Genomic DNA, 19,469 nt, shown 5'->3' with positions numbered 1-19,469 from the left:
AATATCCCAATTTCCAATAGGGGAAAAATAGGTGCTAATATTTTTATGATTTTATGTGCTGGAGGGCCTGAAATTTATGTTGCAACATTTTTGGAATATCTATCTATAGCATAACCCGATGAAACGGGTATTTCCCCGATAGTTTATGTGGCTAAAATTGAAATAAATCATTTTTATTTAGTAAAAATTCTTAAAATTTTTGAAATTTATTTCCCCAAAGCCTACGGAAGTCTCCACAAATAGATGGAAACTCTGTTTCAGCATGAAATATATTTAAAATATATATTTTGAGGGGAGGGGCTTGATATTTCGATAGTTTCTGCTTTAGATCCCGGATTCCAGCTCTGGGCAAGGCCCCCCCTCTCTTTGGAGCCCCTGTTGGGGCATTCGATTAATGTAATTGAAAATTCCAAGCCATATTCAGAAAGCCCATAAATATTTTAGAGCCCCGCCGCTGAGAAAGTTCGACGGGAATGGAGAATCGAGAATCGAGAATCGGTTACGCGTGTTTATGGCCCAACGATTGGGGGCGAGGCCTTTATGAGTGGGTAAATATTGTACTTACGGTAATTTAAATATGTTCAGATCCCCCCACACCCCCTCCACCCCCCTGCGAGTGGCGCTAATTGGTATTGAGGACTGCCCATGGGGGGCGACGGCGACGGCGCCAGCGGCGGCCTTTGGGTTCCTCTCTCTGCCAGTCCGATAAGTCAACGCGAGTCAAAGCTTTGACAATTATTATTGCTCAAGTGTCAGGGGCATATCCGTGAGATACGATCGAAGCGGGGAGCGGAGAGCGGGGGAGGGGGGCTGTCCGCAGACGGCGTCGACACGGTGTGATATGTCGCCTGTTTTCACAGATTTCAAGCACGTTTCTAATGATTTTTTATGACGGAAAATTGAACCTCTATTTATCTATCAATCTATCTATCTATCTATGTATCTATCGGATGTCCATCGGCCTGTGATTGAGGGCTCGCGAGGGGGCCCCCATAAAGCAAAATTTCGTGTATGGCACAGCCCCCCTCCCCCCACCACGCCGATACGGACGTAATTAATGGGATTTGAGTCTGCGCGAACGTGCTGGGAAATTGTCGCCGTATTTGCATGTTCCGTACCGTACCAACACGGTAGCTCTGGCTATTTCATGGGAATTATTTCTGCAGCTCGATGCCTGCTGAATATCAAACGGAATTTATAAATTATTAGTTTATTACAACTCGCTCAAAGCTCAGGGCCCCAGGCATTTGGGCCTCGTTCCCAGGCCGTTGCCGATTGAGGTGCTAATTTGTTTTATCGTCCACGGATCTCTGGCAGCGACATGAATTTTTATGCCCTTCAACGGCGAGGAATCTCTGGGAGAATCTTCGCTCTCAGCGGCTTGGCCCTTTGCGGATTGAAACGAGTTTTTTGACACTAAAAACTATTCATAATGGCAATATCCCAGGCCCTCCAGTCCATCCATATTCAACGATTATGAAAACAAGTCTCGACCCGATGCATATCTCCCCCTCCTCCTCCGTTCCCACCCCCTCGTTCATGCCAAATGCCTTTTGAATATTACTTTTCATTGAACAGAAATATATGTGTTTTTTTATTATTATTTTCCACTCTAGAGAACCACTTTCTAGCGCCTAGGCTTCACCCTAAGATCGGCATTTAAACTGGTTTGCGCTGAAAAGTAGTTCCCACTTGATTTGTGTTTATATAAATTATTAAACGCTAATTTATGGCTTGTTAAATTAATTCTAATATTTATTAATACGCAGAGAATATAGAGAAATCAATTATAATGTATTTTAATAGGCAGGGAATATAGAGAATTGAATTATAATTTATTTTAATATACAGAGAATATAGTTCGGCATATATTTTAGATTAAAAATAACCATTTATTATGGCTAAAATAAAAAATACAAAAATTGTGCTTTGAGGAGGTACTGATTTGCAGCCCATTTTCAGGCCTTGAATTCCTAATTTAAATCCATAGATTTAAGGGCCTTTTGACCCGATTTACCTCTCAACTTTTCCGACAGAATATAGCCACAATTATTTGTGGTACCCAAGAATAATGCTAAGGGATTTCAAAATCGTTATTGAAATATTTATATTTTTATATATAAATTTTAAATATATTTAAATTGAAATTTTAAAAAAAAATTAAATATATTTAAAATTAAAAGCAAAATTTCGCGTATTTTAAAATAAATTGAAATATATTTAAAATTTAAAGCAAAAATTTCGAGTATTTTAAAATAAATTTAAATATAAAAATATAAATATTTTAATCACGATTTAAAAATAAATTTAAATTGATATTATTTATATTTATAGAAATATGGAATAAATATTGTGTTTCGAGGAGGTACTTCGGCTCTTAAATCCTCTACTTAAATCCCTATAAATAAGGGCCTTTTCCTACAAAATAATATATGATATCTAAGGAAGATACTTAACAGATACTTCCAAGTGTTTTCAAAGTCGTGATTTTCTGTGAATAAAATATAATATGGAATATGTTTATATTGTGTGTTTCGAGGCTGTAAATCCATAGAAAAAAGGGACTTTTAAATGCAGTTTTTTTACGTGATTTTCTGCTTGACTTTTTCGACCGAATGATATCTATATTTAGAGGTGGTTCACAAGAATAATTCCAAGTGATTTTCTGTGAATAAAACGTAAAATAGATGCTATTTAGGCCGCCGTCTCTGTGGATTGTAAATTGTGATATATTCTTGATATCTAAATCATTGCATTGCCCATCCTAACCGCTGAATATTCCTTCATTAACCCCATTCCTCATCCTGCCATGGAAATGCCTCTAAAAATAGTGAAAGTCAAAGCCAGGCTGTTGCTTTTTCTCATTTGAGAATTGATTGACGCGGTTGGCAGTGCCTCAAGATCCTCCAAACGGCTGCCTTTGACAAATTTCCACTCCTTATGGAGGGACGTCTATCGAAGTGCTTATCGGCCAGGGGCAGAGCGGCCTACCTGCCGCGTTTAACTCATTTCATTTGGGCCCTGCCGGTTGGCCATGCGTCATCTTTGGCGACAAACGTCGAGACGGAGACGGCGGAGACGGCGGAGACGACGGAGACGACGGAGACGAGGCCATAAAAAGCGACAAGGCCACGACTGAGACACGGATGGATATGGGATCAACTGGGTGTCTCTCTCTCTGTGCTCGACTCTGTGCCACCTTATCAATATCTTCCGTCAAGTAATTTATTGTATCTGCTTCCTTATGGCCCGGCCTTCGTCCCCGTCCTTTGCGATCCTGTCCCACAGCAAGTGCCGTGTGTCTGTGTGTTTAGACATTTGCTTTATGTCTTGTCACATTTTATGGCCTGTGGCCGTATGGCATCGATTTTTATTATTTTTCCCCGGATAAAAGTAAATATTTTACCATTTTATTAGTACCCCCCTCCCCCGGTGTGTCCATTGTTTCCGTCATTGTTTTAATGCATTCTTAAAGAACCTCAAATTTAATAGACACCCCTCGTCGGAGGCCCGATGGAGGTGAAAGATACTCCGGCACTGGCCCTGGCGGATGGCCAGCCCCTTGTCGTCGCCTTGGCCCGGGGTACGGGGTACGGGGTACGGGGTACGGGCTCTAATAAAACTCTTTTCATTGTTTTCAATTAAGAAAGTTAATTATTTGATTATTATCACACATTAATTGCACGGAGCTGGCTCTGCATTGGGTTTTATGCTGATTTATTTCCATGCCTTTAGATTTCACTTTGCATCTAGAGAAATGCCCGATTGATTTCTTTTCCAGGAAAATCGGGGTGGGGCCCAAAGACTCGTTAAAAGGGCCCTCATTGGTGGGAGAAAGATCATCCTTTTTTGGGGTACTACACACTGAGGGGTTCTTGTTTATAAGAAGGGGGATACTGGCCCGCTTTGGAAGACCTTTTTCCATATTATTTTCCACCTTAAAGTTGTGCACAGATCGAGATACAATCCCGATGCAGGCTCCAATCGCTGCTAGGCCCCCCCAACCACCCTCTAACCCCCCCTCATTGAATGCCAAACAATTTGTCATAAACATAAATCATTTCTGAGCGCTAAATCCAACGCCTAATGCCAGAGCCCAGGCCAGGACCCCCCCTGGCAGCCCAGGAACAAAGGGAAAAAATCACCGCATATTTCACAGCAGGATATTGGCCTCTAAATTGCCCCGCAGAGGGGAGGGGGGGGTTCGGTGCGTATATGATTTTCAATTATATGAAGCACCGCACAAAAGTTGTTTGCACATATGTCGTATCTCATCAAATTATTTGCCAGGACACAGACAGGGACACAGACAGGATAGTGCGGCGCATCCTCAGTACCGCCCGTCGCTCATTTAGTGGTGAGAAAAGTTGCACAGAAACTCCTGCAAAAGTGCAAGAGTTTCGGGCGAAAGTTTTACAGAGGGCACACCAGGGGGGGGCACTGACCCACCCACACCCCTTCGACACAATTCAATTAATTGTGACAAATAATTTATGAAATGCGAAACCACCTTCCTCCCCCCCACATGTGGAAAGACAGATAAATGAAGGATATGACAAGCATTTCCAATTTCGAGTCAGTCCTTGGGGTGGCTCCCTGGTCCTGTGCATCCTGGTAACCCCTTTTTTGAGTCCCACACACACGGTCCACGGACGGAGCTCCTAAGCTGAGTGGCATTTCACAGGCAGGGATTTCTTTTTGAGAGCCAACCACCAATAACAGGTTGCAGTGGACTCTCGGGGGGGAGGAGAATGGAGTTGTGGAGATCTAGAGACTGTCAGAGGTGCCAAATATTGGAGGGGAGTGTTTGAAAGGCGGGGAATATTAAGAGTATAAGTATCTATTGAGGATAGGCTCTGTCAGGCGTGTGGAAAGACCTTGTTTAGGGTTAAAGATACATTTAAGAACCATCTGAGAGGTTTTTTTTGGTAAATTTCCTTTCCAATGAAGTTTTGGTCAGCATTTGAGGGATATAGAAGCTGCCGGAGGTGCCAAATATTGGATGGGAATACTTAAAAGGGGAGAAATATTAAGAGCATAAGTATCTATTGAGGATAGGCACTGTCAGGCGTTTGGTTAGATACTGGAAAGACCATGTTTAGAGTTAAAGATACATCTAAGAACCATCTGGGAGGTTTTTTTTGGTCAATTTCCTTTGATTGAGGTATTTGAGGGCTAAAGAGGCTGCCGGAGGTGCCAAATATTGGATGGGAATGCTTAAAAGTGGAGGAATGTTAGGATTAAAAGTATCTTTTAGGTTTAGGCACTATCAGGCACAGGGATAGACCATGTTCGAGCCTTGAGAGTTACATTCAAAGAGCATCTGAGATATACACCTTTGAAAGACCCCTCAAACAGCTTTTCTGCCAGGTCTTCAAGCAAGAAATACTTCCCTTAAAGCCATAACTATCCAATAAACATCCTTCTCAAACGAAATAATCATCATTGAGATATATCCCTGGTAAAACATCTCTTAAAGAGCAAACTCCCACCGTGATTAAAGCTCTGTCTTCAGGCCAGCCCCCGTTGCCCTCTAGAGGCACTTCAGTAACCGGTTAACCGTTTCGGCAACCACACCTTCTGTTCGAGTGCAGAGCCACCCCAGCACCAGCCACCAGCCCAAAATACAGCCACCAGGCCCGCCACCAGTCCCACAGTCCCAGGGAAAACCCACACAACACTCCAACACTCGAGCAACTCCATTGATGGCTGTTGAAAATCTCCTTATGACATATTTTGATATTTATTTATTATCTTGTCACTCTTTGATTTGCAACAACAAAAGCCCGAAAGCCCGAAAGCCACCCTCCACGCGGACCCCTTTGGAGGGTGGAAAACGGCTGAAAAACTTGTCGCGTGTCGTTGGGCTGTCAGCAAGTGCTCTCGAGAGTACATATACATTGGTTTTTTTCTACTTTTTTAAATATACTTAAACAAAATTAAATGCACACTTATCAAGGTGGCGGTGGTGGGGGGGGAGGGGGAGATAGGCGTTGGAATTATGGCCAAGTGGAGGCCGCGCATCCCTTTGTCTGTGCAAATATTTGACCAGATGCGGCACTACTCCACTCCGGCTTCGCTCTCATCTAGTCCTCGGTGCGGGATTCACTTAATTTTTTATGACATCCATACATGCGGGGGGAAGGGGGGTGGGGGGGAGGCGGATCAAAGAGGATTTGGCAAGTTCGATGTTTTGGAAATTGCTTCTGTTCTATCGACCATCGAGCCAGGCCATTGTGCCAGGCCCCAGCTTAGCCGCACAAAATATGAGCGAAAGTATCTATGAGATACGGATGGGGGAGTGGGAGTGGGAGTGGGAGAGATCCCTGGCTTATGTCGATAATTTATGGTGCAAGGGGCAATGGCTTCGGCTTGCCGACTGGCTTTCACTTGAGGTAAGTAAAGGTAAAGGGGGGGTGGGGGCCCTCTAATGAGGGGGGTGGGGGGTTAGCTCTGGGGCAGAGCTCGTGAGAAATACCTAATGGCAATTAGGGAGATTGCTCCCCCCTCCAGAGTCATCATCGTTTATGATGGGTGGAGGGGTGGTACGTGGGGGGCACGGGGGAGTGGAGCTCAGCTTCCGCAGAACTAATTGAATTTTGACGTTGGCCCGTACGTCATTAGACCCGCACGTCCGTGCAGGGGCCTGGCAAACCAAAAAAAAAGGATACTTAACGCAAATGACTCGGAATTTGTCAGACGCGATGGAGGGAAGCTCCTGCCGCCAGATAGATCCACAAATGACTGCAATAACTGCAATCGATGGTGGTCGGTGGAGCCACAGCCCCAGCTCCAGCCCCAGCCCCAGAGCTAATTTCCGTGCAGCCGCGAGGCGAGTCCTTGGACGCTTTTCTTTCTTGCCTTTTTTTTTTGTGCACGGAAATGCCCGAAAGTGCATCTGATTTATGTGCGTTGCAAACTTTCAACTTTGCCTCGGCTTCGGCCAGTCGGGGTCACCACTCACGTGGGGGCGGGGGGGCAGGGGGGCAGGAACACGCACGGGCTGGCCGGGCCGGGCGAACAATGGACAGCCATGTTCTGTGGGGGAGCCAAAGTTGTGGCTCGTCGGCGTTAAAACTAAAATTCCATAAATTAAACCTGGCTACTGGCTCCTGGCAGGGAGGGGGCACGGGGGGGGGGGAGAGGGTAAATAAAAGTTTTGCTTTTACCCGTCGCTGGGGCTATAAATCACAGATCTTTTTACATAAATTTATGCTTTGCCATTTGCTGCGGAAAATTCTCTCCACTTTTTTTCCGCCCGGGGCCCCTCCCGAGGACTACACCTGGCTAATGGCGGTTACCGGGGGGGAGGGAGGGTGGTAGGGGGTATTTGTGGGCGGTGGCCCTGTTAAGTGCACACAGATACAGACACACACACACACACACACACACACTGTCGGACATGGCTGCTTATCGCCAAAAATATGAAAACTACCTTTTTCGAATGGGCGGACGTGAAAGCCAAAGTCGAAGCGCACTTAAGCAGCAAGGACCCTGGAGTCCTGCCTGTATACGTAGTGTGTGTGTCGGTGTGTGTGTGTGTGGGTGTCGGTGTGTGTGTGTGCTGTAACACGCTTGATAAAGAAAGAGCTGCATAAAAAGTTTCAACTGCAAACGAAAAACTTTTGACCTTTACGAGTACATATATTCCCCTCAACGTGCAACACACACACACACACGCACACACATGTATGAGCCTCCTATTTACTGGCACATATGTACAGGTTTTTTTGCGGTACATACAGTGGGTTTCGGCAGTGTAATGCCCTCACTCCAGTTGATATTTATTGGGAATATATTTTTTTAAATTTATATTATTTTATTATTATTTTTTTGTTTTATTATTTTTCTTTAATATTTTTATATTATTATTTATTTTAAATTTTTTATAATTTTTTTTTATTATTATTCTTTAATAATTTTATATTATTATTTATTTTAATGATTATATTATTTTTTGTTTAATTATTATTTATAATTTATATATTATTTTTGATTAATTTTATATTATTATTTACGATTAATTTATTTTTTTATTTATATTATTAAAACCAGGAAACAAAGCTCAAAAATGTCCTAAAATCCTAACAAATATTGTAATCAGAATTCAGATTCCCATAGGTCCTCCCCGAGAAACTCCTGAGCATACGAGTATATTAAGCATATTTCCATTGATTAATTGTCATTCATTTCGTGAGCACCCTACACCCCTGAAACGCACTGTACCCCCCCACCCCCCCTGAGTATGTGCCTCGTACACTTCCACACATGAAAAAACAACAAAAAAATACTTATATAAACTGCACTTTCTTCATATCCTGATGCCAGTTTGCGCTGAGTTCGCATTTTCGTTATTTTTAAAACTTTAGCAACTCATACACAAAATATCCCCCCCCCACGATACATACGGGTGGCAAGTGGGAGTGTGTATATTTGTACATTTGCGGATACTTTTCGGTACTTTTCAGACTGCATGCCGTTGGGGCTTTGCTCTATTTATCAGTGCTTTACATCATTAGGAGAGCCAGGAACTCGGTGCAGGTTCAAGAAAGATACGAAATCGGACTGGAATTAGTATTTATTTTTGAATAGTTGGAAAGGGAATTACTAGCGTGAATTTGGTATCATATTTTACTCCATTTTAAGCTGGGAGTTTCAGGGATCTAATCAGAAACCATAAAGAAAGATTGTGTTTTATTTTTGAGGCTGTAAAAATCATCCACTGAAAAAGCTCCTCAGCAGAATAAAATATTTCTCCAAGACGAAAAATACAACACAAGTTTTGAATTCAATAAATAAAAAGGCATTATTTTGTATGATATTTTGATTTAATTCATTCATCCAAATTTTAGGTCATAACCGTAAATCCCCTGGAAATTTGTAGACGTGAATTTTTGTTTCTTTTTATTGAAGCTATTACAGAAAATCTCCCAAATCCCTATGATTTTTTTTAGTATTCCAATTAAAATTCATTTATGAGCAAAAATAAAAATCATTGAATAGTCTTCTTTCTTTTTTGTTGAAAAATAATTATTATATTGTACAAAAAATTTATGAAAAATTCAATTAAAAATTATACAAAATATTCAAAAATATATTTTAAAGAAATATACAAATAATCGAAAAATTATTATTATATTGGGTATAATAATAATAAATAATTACATTTAAAAAATATATATATACATATATTAAAAAATATATTAGAGAAAATATTAAAAAAAAAAACCAAAATAATTATAGTATTATGAATAATAATTATGAAAAACTGAAGAATAATGAACCCTACAATTTAATATAATTTTCATTTTAGGACTTTAAAATTATAAGTTATTGTGGTTACAATTCCTGAATACAATACGTACTCGTATGTACATCATATCGATCATTCCTTTGTGGTAACTTATGGGTTGTTTCTGATCACAAGACATATCCATCAGATCGTACTTCAAACTCTTGTAACTTTGTTGCCATCTCGAGACTTTTTCCTGTCAGATTTTCCCGGCACTTGGTGTGCCATCAAATCGTACTCTATTCACGACTCTATTCCGCAGAGGATTTCTCTTCGCTGATCAATGATCCAACACAGGTCCCTAATTGAAGAACATTGCCAGCCGAATGGAGTTCAAATTAAAGAGCCATGCAAATGGCTTGGCGCTGGCCACCTGCAGCCGGAGTTGGAGCCGTGGAGCATCTGTGGAGCTGCCTCGCTGCCTCGCTGCCCTGGTGGTCAACTGGCAGCGGCAGCTGCACAGATCATAAAAAAAACAACGTTGCGGACCCTGGGATGGATGCACTTCAAGCGGAGCTCGAATAAAGTCGTAAATAAATAAGCCTAGAAAATGTCGTCGACGTTGCTGTCTGGAGCTGGAGCTGGGGGACGGCGCTTCGTGTCCGCATTTTGGTATTCAAATGAGTCTAAATGAGTCTACACGACGTGGCCAGGGCTTCTCTTTCTCTCTGAGTCTCTCTGAGTCTCTCTGTGTACGGTTTGAGCCAATTTCTTGGTTGGTTTTTTCTTCGTTTTCATTTATTTATTTATGGTATTTTTGCCGGGTCTGTGACTTGTTGCTGCTGCTGCCGCTGCTGCTTCTTGGTGCGCGCATATTTCATGAATCAAGTTGGCAGTCCCGGGCTCCAGGTCCCCCCCCATCCCCCCCTTCGAGTGGCGTGTGTGAAATGCGCGACGTTTGTTTAATTTATATGTGAATGCGCACGCGCAGTCAGCAGCTGCCTCAGATCCATCCCCCCCACAGCCCCCTCTCTATGACCAGTCTCTGCCCCCAAACACGCAATGTCCAAATATATTTTGCATATATTTTTTTCGCTCGCCTTCGACTCGATTTATGGCCCACGCTCTCTCGGTGTAAAGTAGATCAGATTTTGATGATCTAACAGAGGATCGGCTAGACCCAGAGCCTGAGCCACATTGGACTTTGATTTCGGGGGCCACCATCTGCTCTGCCGGTCTACCGGTCTCCCCGGTCTCTTGGTGGCTTCCTGGTGGCCTCTTGGCGCCGCCTTGGAGCCCTGTTTTTGGGTGCATTCGTTGGCGGCAAAGTCGTGACTAATTACAGAAATTAAAACGCTGTAATTTAATTATGTATCTGCGATTTGTTATCGGCCCTGGCGTCAGCCGCGGCCCCTCTTCCTGGGGCAACTATCGCAGCATCAAAGGGGGGCCAGGGGGGCAGGAGCGGCTGGAGGTGGACAAAGTGCAATTCATTTGGCCAAAAACAAATACACAAAAGTTCACAAAAGCCTAAAAGAAAAACAAAACGAGGCAAATCGAGGCAAAACGAGGCAAAACATTGGCTTCGACAACTCGGCGGACATTGGGCATCGGATCTGGAGTTGCACTTGGAGCAGGAGGGGGGCCACTAGGAGGCCATCGATAGCCTCTGATTTCCATATTCAAACGATTTCGATTCGTTTCAGTTACGGATATGGCGACGGACTCCAGTCTGTGGCACAAATTTGTAGTCCCAAGAAGTGGCTTGGGCTGCTGGCAGTCCCAACAAGAGATGGTTAAAGGTAGAGGAAGATCTTGGCTTGTGGAAGAACTACAGGAACAGATGGATACAGGAGGAGCACTGCAGCCAAGAGAGGGTTGAAAGGGGAATAAATAGCCAGATATTCCTCCTCGTAGGAACACAAAGATACGTTTAATAGGGGGCAAGTCGCAATCGTTTTATAGAATAGAAAGATTAACAATTTTTTTGTAATTTTTTTTTATTTATTTTTTTTTTTTATTATCTTTTTTCTTTTTTTCCTGATTTTTCCCCCTTTTTATGTATAGTTTTTTCTTGTTTTTTTTTTCTTTTTTAAATTAATTTTTTTTGTGTTCTCTTTTTTTATTTTTATTTTTTTTTCTTTTTTTTCCTTTTTTTATTTCTTTATTTTTCTTTCTTTTTTTCTTCTAATTTTTTTTTCTTTATTTTTTTCTTCTAATTTTTTTTTTTTAATTTATTTTTTTCTTTCTTATTTTCTTCTACTTATTTTTATTTATTTATCTTTCTTTATTTTTTTCCTTTTTTGTTTTATTTTTTTTTATTTTTTATATATTTTTTTCTCTATTTTTCTTTTCTTTCTGACTTAAAAAAATAATAATATTTGCAAGGCTTCGGCGTCAAGGTTGAGACATTATGATTTAGGGAATTTTTAAGGGGGAATCTTATTCGGGCGATTCTCTGTCCTGAATTCTAGGGCAGGTCGACTGAGTGTATCTGTGAAATACACTGGAAAACCTACTTTTTGCCCCCACATTTCCCGACGAAATGCAGAATTCCGCTGAAGGGCTGCGATCGTATAATCAACCGATTATTATCGCCCGAATTCCGGAGCATGTTTTGCCCCACAATATTTACAGAATCGGTTGATGGTAATTGCAAATTATATCGATGCCAGAATGAAGCGAATTCGATGAAAAGCGAGCGATAATGAAAACAAACAACAGTTCGCGCAGGGCAATAAAAATCGGTGCACAGATCGACTAAATGCACCCATGTGGAGTGAGAGTTATACATATGTATCTGTGGATACTCTGCAGACGACAAAGTTTTGATTTAAATTGTATATTGGATGGTACAGATGCAGATACAGATACTCGCCCCAGCCACAGCCCCAGTCACAGCCACAGCCACAGAGCAAGTGCCAATAGTTCAGCGACAAAGCCAAAGACCCAAAGACCGACAGACCGAAGGTTCATTCGCATCTACATATGGATGAACATTGGAATTATCTGGAAAAAATCGTCTAGGCCGGCACGTGGGGATTTTGCAATTTTTTGTGAATGAAACGCAAAGTGGAAAATTTCTGAATTAAATTCCTTTCGGATCCATTTGCATGGTGAGCGATGTCCAGACACTGGATGGTTTCTAATGCAAAAGTAAAGCCATTTAGCGAGCATCGATTGAAAGGGTTTTTGGGGCTGCCCCAAGGCATTGCACAGCGAAAGATGGGACTTCTTTAAGGGGGAGTTTTGGATGGGTAAAGAGAAGAGGCAGCACACTCCAAGGGGGGGGATGTAGGAACCCATAGATACGTGGATGAAGGGTCCATAAAGCAGAAAGAAGGCTGAACCAGAGGTAGAAGAGCGGCAGAGATGCATTCAGCTGCCTGGCACTCGGAGAAAATCTGCATAAATCCCATGAAAGCCCCACAAATCTCTGGTTATAGAAAATACCCGCCTTAACTCTCCCCAAACTTCTTGGAGATCTCAACTGATCGAAAAAAAGCCCCTCGAATTGCGATTCGCGAAAAACAAAACAAGTCCAATCACGTTTCTCGAAAACGGTGCCCGAAACGGCACTCATAAGAGCGCGAAACATTTTGTTGTTATTTTGTAGTTGACACCCGAAAAGTGGCCCCCCCCACACCTGCACCAGAGGCTGGGTCTAGGCCCAGTAGTTGGCGGCAATTAAGAGGTGCGCTCGGTTCGGCACTGCCACATGCCGCATGCCGCATGCCACACTGGCATTGGCTAGACAGACATCTTCCATAATGCCGCACGATTGCCGATAATCGGAGCGCCAGAGCTCCAGAGCTCCAACCCCCGCCCCCCAGAGGCAGCCGTCACCATTTTGCTCGTTTCTGGTTGCCGGCAATTTGCTGCAGCAATTCATAATAACTGGGCCCGCTACCACCCACAGGGCGGTTGTTAGAGACCACAGCACTCCCCACACACACAGTGGGGCCGGGGCAGTGGCAATCAGACCCAAGTGGCAGGGCCCTGCTCGCGTCGTCGACTCCAATCGAGGCGAGTCATAGAAAATTGCTGCAATTTTATATTTACAGCAATTGGGCGCAAAGCAAAGCAAGTGAGTGCAAGCGAGACGGAGCAAAGGCAAATGTAAAAACATGAACTTAAAAATACATAATTGCATATTCCACCCGGCACCGGGACCGGGACCAGGACAGGGTCCGGGACCGACCAGCAAACCCACCAGCGAACCGATCAACCAACAGACGACCAGCCCCCCAGCCGCAGTCGCAGCCGCAGCCCCAGTTCGAGACTCGAACTCACAGTCAGACCCCCAGTGCCAGCGCCAGTCTCCAGTCTCCATCTCAGACCCAAAACCCCAACCCAAACCCAAACCCAGTACAAAGTTGGACACACAGCAAACTCCGAGCCAAACACTCATACGTCACGTTGATTGGAAATCACTGCACAGTGGAACGAGTCTCGATTTGAATGGAGAATCGGTTAAAAATGGACGGGGGATGGGCCGTAAGAGCCCTCTGCTGGTGTCCCACGGGCTGCAGTCAACGTCTAGATGGGAATTATCATTGGGGAGGGATATTAAAAGCATGGATAATACACATTGTAGGAGGAGTAACGCCCATACGTTTCTTTGGTATGCGTTTTCTTCAGGGGGGTATTTGGAAGTGGCTTCAGGCTCTCTTAAATTGTTATTGAAAAGCCCCAAGAGAGCGCCTCAAAGACAGTCCCGCTCTGAGACTTTCTAAGAATTATTTTAGATATTATTTGCGCCAAATGTGCAGCAGATTCTCTTCCCATAAAATGTTCCACAAAACAATGCTGTTTCTACAGAAAAATATGTGCTTGTAGAGCAAACACTTAATGGCGTAAATATTTCTATATATATCGCACCTGGAATACTATTAAAAAATCACCTGGATAACCAAGAAAATTCTTCGAAAAAAATATCACAAATTTGAAATTTGAAATTGAAAGGAGAATGGTTAAAAGACGGTCCAGCTCTGCCGCTTTCTTGTATGAGCAACATATTAAATGGATATATAGATATTATTGATATTATTAGATATTAGATATATGAAAAGCAGTTTCTTTTACCACAAAATGTTCCACAAAGCAATGCTGTTTCTAAAGAAAAGTCTGTGCTTGTCGAGCAAACATTTAATGGAGTTAATATTTCCCTATATTTCAATAAATATATTATTCAAAAAAAAAAAAATAGTAGCATAGAAAACATTGAAAATGTTTAGAAGAAAATATACAAAAATGTTTCCTCTTATTTACTTAAAAAATGTACAATCCAAGAAAATATTTACGTATTTGTTTTTTAAATATTTGAGTCGATTTTTTTTAAACTTTTTTTTTTAGCTTTGTATTTGAATACAAAATATTATTACAGATAGTAAAACATAAAATACAATTATGTTTCTTGCTGTTACTTTTTTTATTTTATTTTGTATTTTTGATTATAAAATAATATGACCAACAAATTTAGGTTTTTTTTTTTTTGAATAGCTTATTTTTTATTATTATTATTATTATTATTTTTTGTGTAATTTTGTATATGAAGATCAAATATTATTACAGATAGAAAAACATAAAATACAATTATGTTGTATTTTGTATTTTTGATTATAAAATAATATCAGTGATAAAAATTATGTTGTTTGAAAAACTTATACAACAGTCAAAGTAAAATTTATTTACGATTATTTAAAGAAAAATTCTACGACATTATGCTTTGAGGAATTCTATGAGGGATTTTATTTGGTTCGATTATCTGTCCAGGTCTCTAGGGTAGAGATCATCCCCTTAGATCATCCTGTTGGCGAAGCTTTCTTTGTTAATATATTTTTTGTTCCCCCCCTTTACGGCCCGCCCTGGTCCCACTGTCCACTGCAATGATTTGACGTAGCGGAAGGCGGCCCACTGACTGTAAATTCAAATTATACATATAGCAAAAAAAAAACAAGAAAAAACAACCTCCAAAGCACAGGAACACTTTACACTCTTCTGCTGCTCGCTCAGAGGAGGGGGAGGGGGGATGCCAGAGCGAGGAAGACAAAATAAAATAGCAAAAACGTTTTGCATCCGCAAAAGAAGACTCGAACAAAATAAAACCCGAAACAAAATCGAGGCAAATTTCATGACAGGCAAGTAATTTTGTTGTGATTTTTTGATTTGACCCAAACACACGCCAGAGAGAGAGAGAGAGAGACACACACACAGCAGCATGTATGGGTTGAAACGTGCAATTTGTATTTGTAGCCTCCCCCTCCCCCTCCCTCTCCCCCTCTCCCCGTCTTCCTCTTCGAACAAAACGGCAATTATGCCGCGTTTCTGCTCCCAAAACGAGGGGGAAAATATATTTGAAGCGCTTAGATTTGGACAGTGGGTGGCAGGAGTGCACTGTGGCACTGTGGGCACTGGATTGCTTTGGCTCGGATTGATTGGAGTCCGGCCTGAGGAGCAGATGGCGGGGTGTGGGTGGGAGGGGCCTGCTTTGTCCCGTTGATTTACAGGGCAACACAAAACGATGAATCGATGATTCCAGCATGAGAAATTAGATCGAGGCGGCAGCACACTCATCATCAGCAGCCACGTTTGCCAGCCCCCCCCCCCCCCCCCCCCCCCCCCCCCCCCCCCCAAGCCCCAACAACGACAAACAAATCACTGGAGGAGCCACCGAAATGGTTGGGGTTTCTTTGGATACACTTTTCGGCCAGCCGCCAAGCCCGTGAATATGGAAAGACAAGGCCCAAATGGTGGCTCGATACCTACCAGATCGAAACCTATATATCCCCTATAATACAGCCTAGGCCCTGCCCGAAAGTAGGAGGACCCCTTGAAAGGGTATCAAAAGCAGCATCCACCGAGCAGTGGGATTGAAATTTTGAAAATTGCTGCTGGGATTGCGGGATTGTTGCTTGTATGGTCTCCTCTCCATCTCTCTCCCTCTCTCCCTCTCTCTATCTCCCTCTGTATCGAGCGTATAAACTGTTGTAATTTTCTACTTTGGTCTCTGGTCTGCGCTGGCAAAAATTGGTTGGAAAGTTGACTCGCTTTTCAGTGTTTTTCATGTAATCACATGGCCATTCCTCACACCCCCTCCCCTACCCCCACCCCGTCCCCCTGCCGATGGGGGTAAGCAGCCAAGCAGTAAATCGCGCCAACATCCCGCTTAGAATTCCCAACTCGCCTCGACTCTGTGTGTCTCTCTCGCAGATTACTCGCCGGTTCGCCGGTCCACGCCCATGGGGCAGTGCCGCTTTGCCCCGATTAATGCTTCATCATTTGCAACGTCAATCGGCACGGAAAATTATCCAACAAGGCGTTGCCAGAGTTCCATCCAATCGATTGTCCAGCGGGCCGTCCCCCAGTCTCATTTGTTGTAATGGCAGCCAGGAGGGCCCCCGCGAGGATGCTGATCATATTTTAGTGCCCCCTGGAATGATTTTCCAGGGGATCTGTAAGGCAAGTGATCCAACGAGAGGGGTTTTTGTGAATTAAATTATATTTAAAGGGTTTTTCAGTTGAGGAAAGCAGGAGTTGAGCGCCTTCTTGGGGAGAGCCTGCCAAAATCCAACCTGAAAAGGTCCTGGACGAGGGAAATCTATGGCCGTTAGTCTTCTTCAAGTGTAGATTGACTGATGGAACACAACCCTAAGCTTCGTTTTAGATACATTCCTTTAAAAAGACAATCCAAGGTCCAAATCTGTGAAGGACCCCCAAAATATGGTTCTATCGGAAAGTCCACGCCTCCCTTATCTCTCCCTTGGCACTGGCAGCCCTGCTCTTGGGCTTATCCCAGGCTTACCATCTTGTCTGCCCAAAAGTGTGCCGAGGAACCGCAAATAAGCCGCAAAAATATCGACAAATAACGCCCAGACATAAGCAAAGAGATACATAGATACACAGACGGGCCAATTAATCGGGCACTACAATATTATGACGGTGTCGATGGCCCAGAGACGGACACACCCAAAGGCCGCACGCACGCACGTGACCAGAGGAGAGCCGAGGCCTGCCCCATCAGAAGCCGCTGGCTGTCAACTAATCCTGTGCATAATGTTGCCTAAATGCGAGCGCATGTCAAATGCCAAGACACGAGGCGGTCGAGGGGCCCGGGCAGCGGCCAGGTCTAGGCCAGCTTCAAGCCCAGCTTTAAGCCCAGCTTCAATCGCGGACGGCAGAGCCTCTCCTCCGAATCTGCCGACGTCAAAATGCTCCGTCTTCGACTCCGACTGTGGCGACTCTGGCTCTGGCGGCGGCTCAAACGGTGGGGCCGCCGCCATTGTGTGTCCGGGGACCCAAATGATGTGCCAAAGTGACACTTGCCGATACACAGATACGGCTACTCAAACACCATTAAGGCGGGTGTTGCACGAGGCACGGACGTACGTACGTACGGCACGGGTTTCGGCTAGTTGTTGTTGCTTTTATTTGATTTTATTTTGTGTGACAATTTCAGCTGCGGCATCAGCAGGAAATAATAAAAATGCAAACAAATCGTCAGATTTTTCCTATACAAGTGGCTTTTCCCCCCATTCCCCCATCTTTTCCCTCCCCAGGGGGGGTGTTGGGTGTTTGCATAAGTGTTTGTGTTGCTGCTGTTATGGCCTTTGTTGTTGGCTGTAGGTGTTGCTTAGTTGCACCATGGGGCAGGCAGGGCTCGCTAAGGCATAGATTTTGTACTTTGTTGGGGATTTTCGAAGGAATTTCCAGGGAAACTAATGGCAATGCCAGGCCTTTGGGGAGGTGTGAAAATTTTAGTGCCTTTTAAAAAGATTTTCAAAGAATTTATTCCATTAAATCGCATACATTTTGTACATATTTTTAATTATTTGGCTATTTTCTATACAAAAAAAGGAATCACAGCGGCCTTGAAGCATCACAAAATATTTTGGAGTCCCCTACCAAGGGGTTTATCCTCGAAAAAACCCCCCAAAAATGTAACATGTCTCACATACAACAAATTTCATTAATTTCTGAATTAATAAAAAGTATTCCAATTTTGTTTTAAATAAAAAACCCAGGCGGCATTCATGAAATAAAATAAATTAGATTTGTAAAATGTTTTTTAAGGCCGCCCTTCAATTCCATATAAATTGCAATCAATTGATGCGAAATCGAAACTGAAGCGGAAACAATCGAAAAACAAGTCGGGAAGCTTCAATTAATTATCTCCAGTCCATGTAAATCCTGTTCTCCATTTATGCCCAGGCCGAAGGGCATGGCGCCCACTGTGCCGCCGAGGATGATGACGTTGTTGGGGTCCGACACGATACCAGAGAGGCTGAAGACGACGATGAAACCGAGAATCGAGAATCGAGAAGCCCCGGCAATTTGTGCAATTTTTCTTGTTTAGATTGTTTTCGGTGTTGGTGTTTGTTTGTTTGTTTGTTTGCTGTGGGTTTTATGCCTGCGATAAGCCCAAACAGTGCCCATAACCATTCTCATATTATTTGTAAGGATTTTTGCATTTATTGGCAGCGTGTTTCAAGGATTTCGTAGCCCAATCCCAGCCCCAATATGGCTGCAGTAGTTATCTTAATAGTTATCAGACGATTGGGTTGTTCTGCAGTTTGTGCGTGGAGCGGCGGCAGTAAAATTTAACGGGGGATCGGAGGGGAATGGGGAGACGTTTGCCCTATCGTGCTGTAAATCCATTAAATTGCCCCAAATTAAACTAAACAGAACTAAAGGGTGGCGAAGGGGGCAAAGGAGGGGCGGGCTTGTGTGACAAAATTGTAAATAAACTGCAGGAATGCTGGCGGGGCCCGAAACAGGGATCGTGAGACACCCAGCCATAACTCAATTCAGCTCGGCTCAACCCTTGGCGCAGGGGTTGTTCCTTGGGCCCAGGGATCCGTCCTGGAAGGTGCTGACAGACCTGGGGGCTACCTACAGCGAAGGCACCGCATCGAGGCGCCGATGGATGCACTCCGCCGTGTGTGTGTGCTCGATGACAGCTCGTCAGTTGGCAATCGGTGGCCAGTCATCGAGCTGGCATATTAGCCGTGTTAATTACTCACCAAAGGCATAGCTGTGTCATGTTTGGGGCAGATGTTTTCAGCAAGAAACAGCCAGGGAATCCTGCAGCTAGAGAGGCTTTCAAAGAAGGGATTGTAGGGGCTTCAGAGCCCAGGAAATGGGTCTGTCTGCCTACGAAACGCTGTACCAATGGCTATGTCAGGTAGCCCCTTCCCTCCCCTTAGAGAGAGCGCCCCCCCCCTTGAAAGGCCACTAA

This window comes from Drosophila persimilis, unplaced genomic scaffold, assembly GCF_003286085.1.
Source record: "Drosophila persimilis strain 14011-0111.01,24,50 unplaced genomic scaffold, DperRS2 tig00000191-arrow-pilon, whole genome shotgun sequence".
Taxonomy (NCBI): domain Eukaryota; kingdom Metazoa; phylum Arthropoda; class Insecta; order Diptera; family Drosophilidae; genus Drosophila; species Drosophila persimilis.
Note: the sequence above shows the minus strand (reverse complement) of the source record.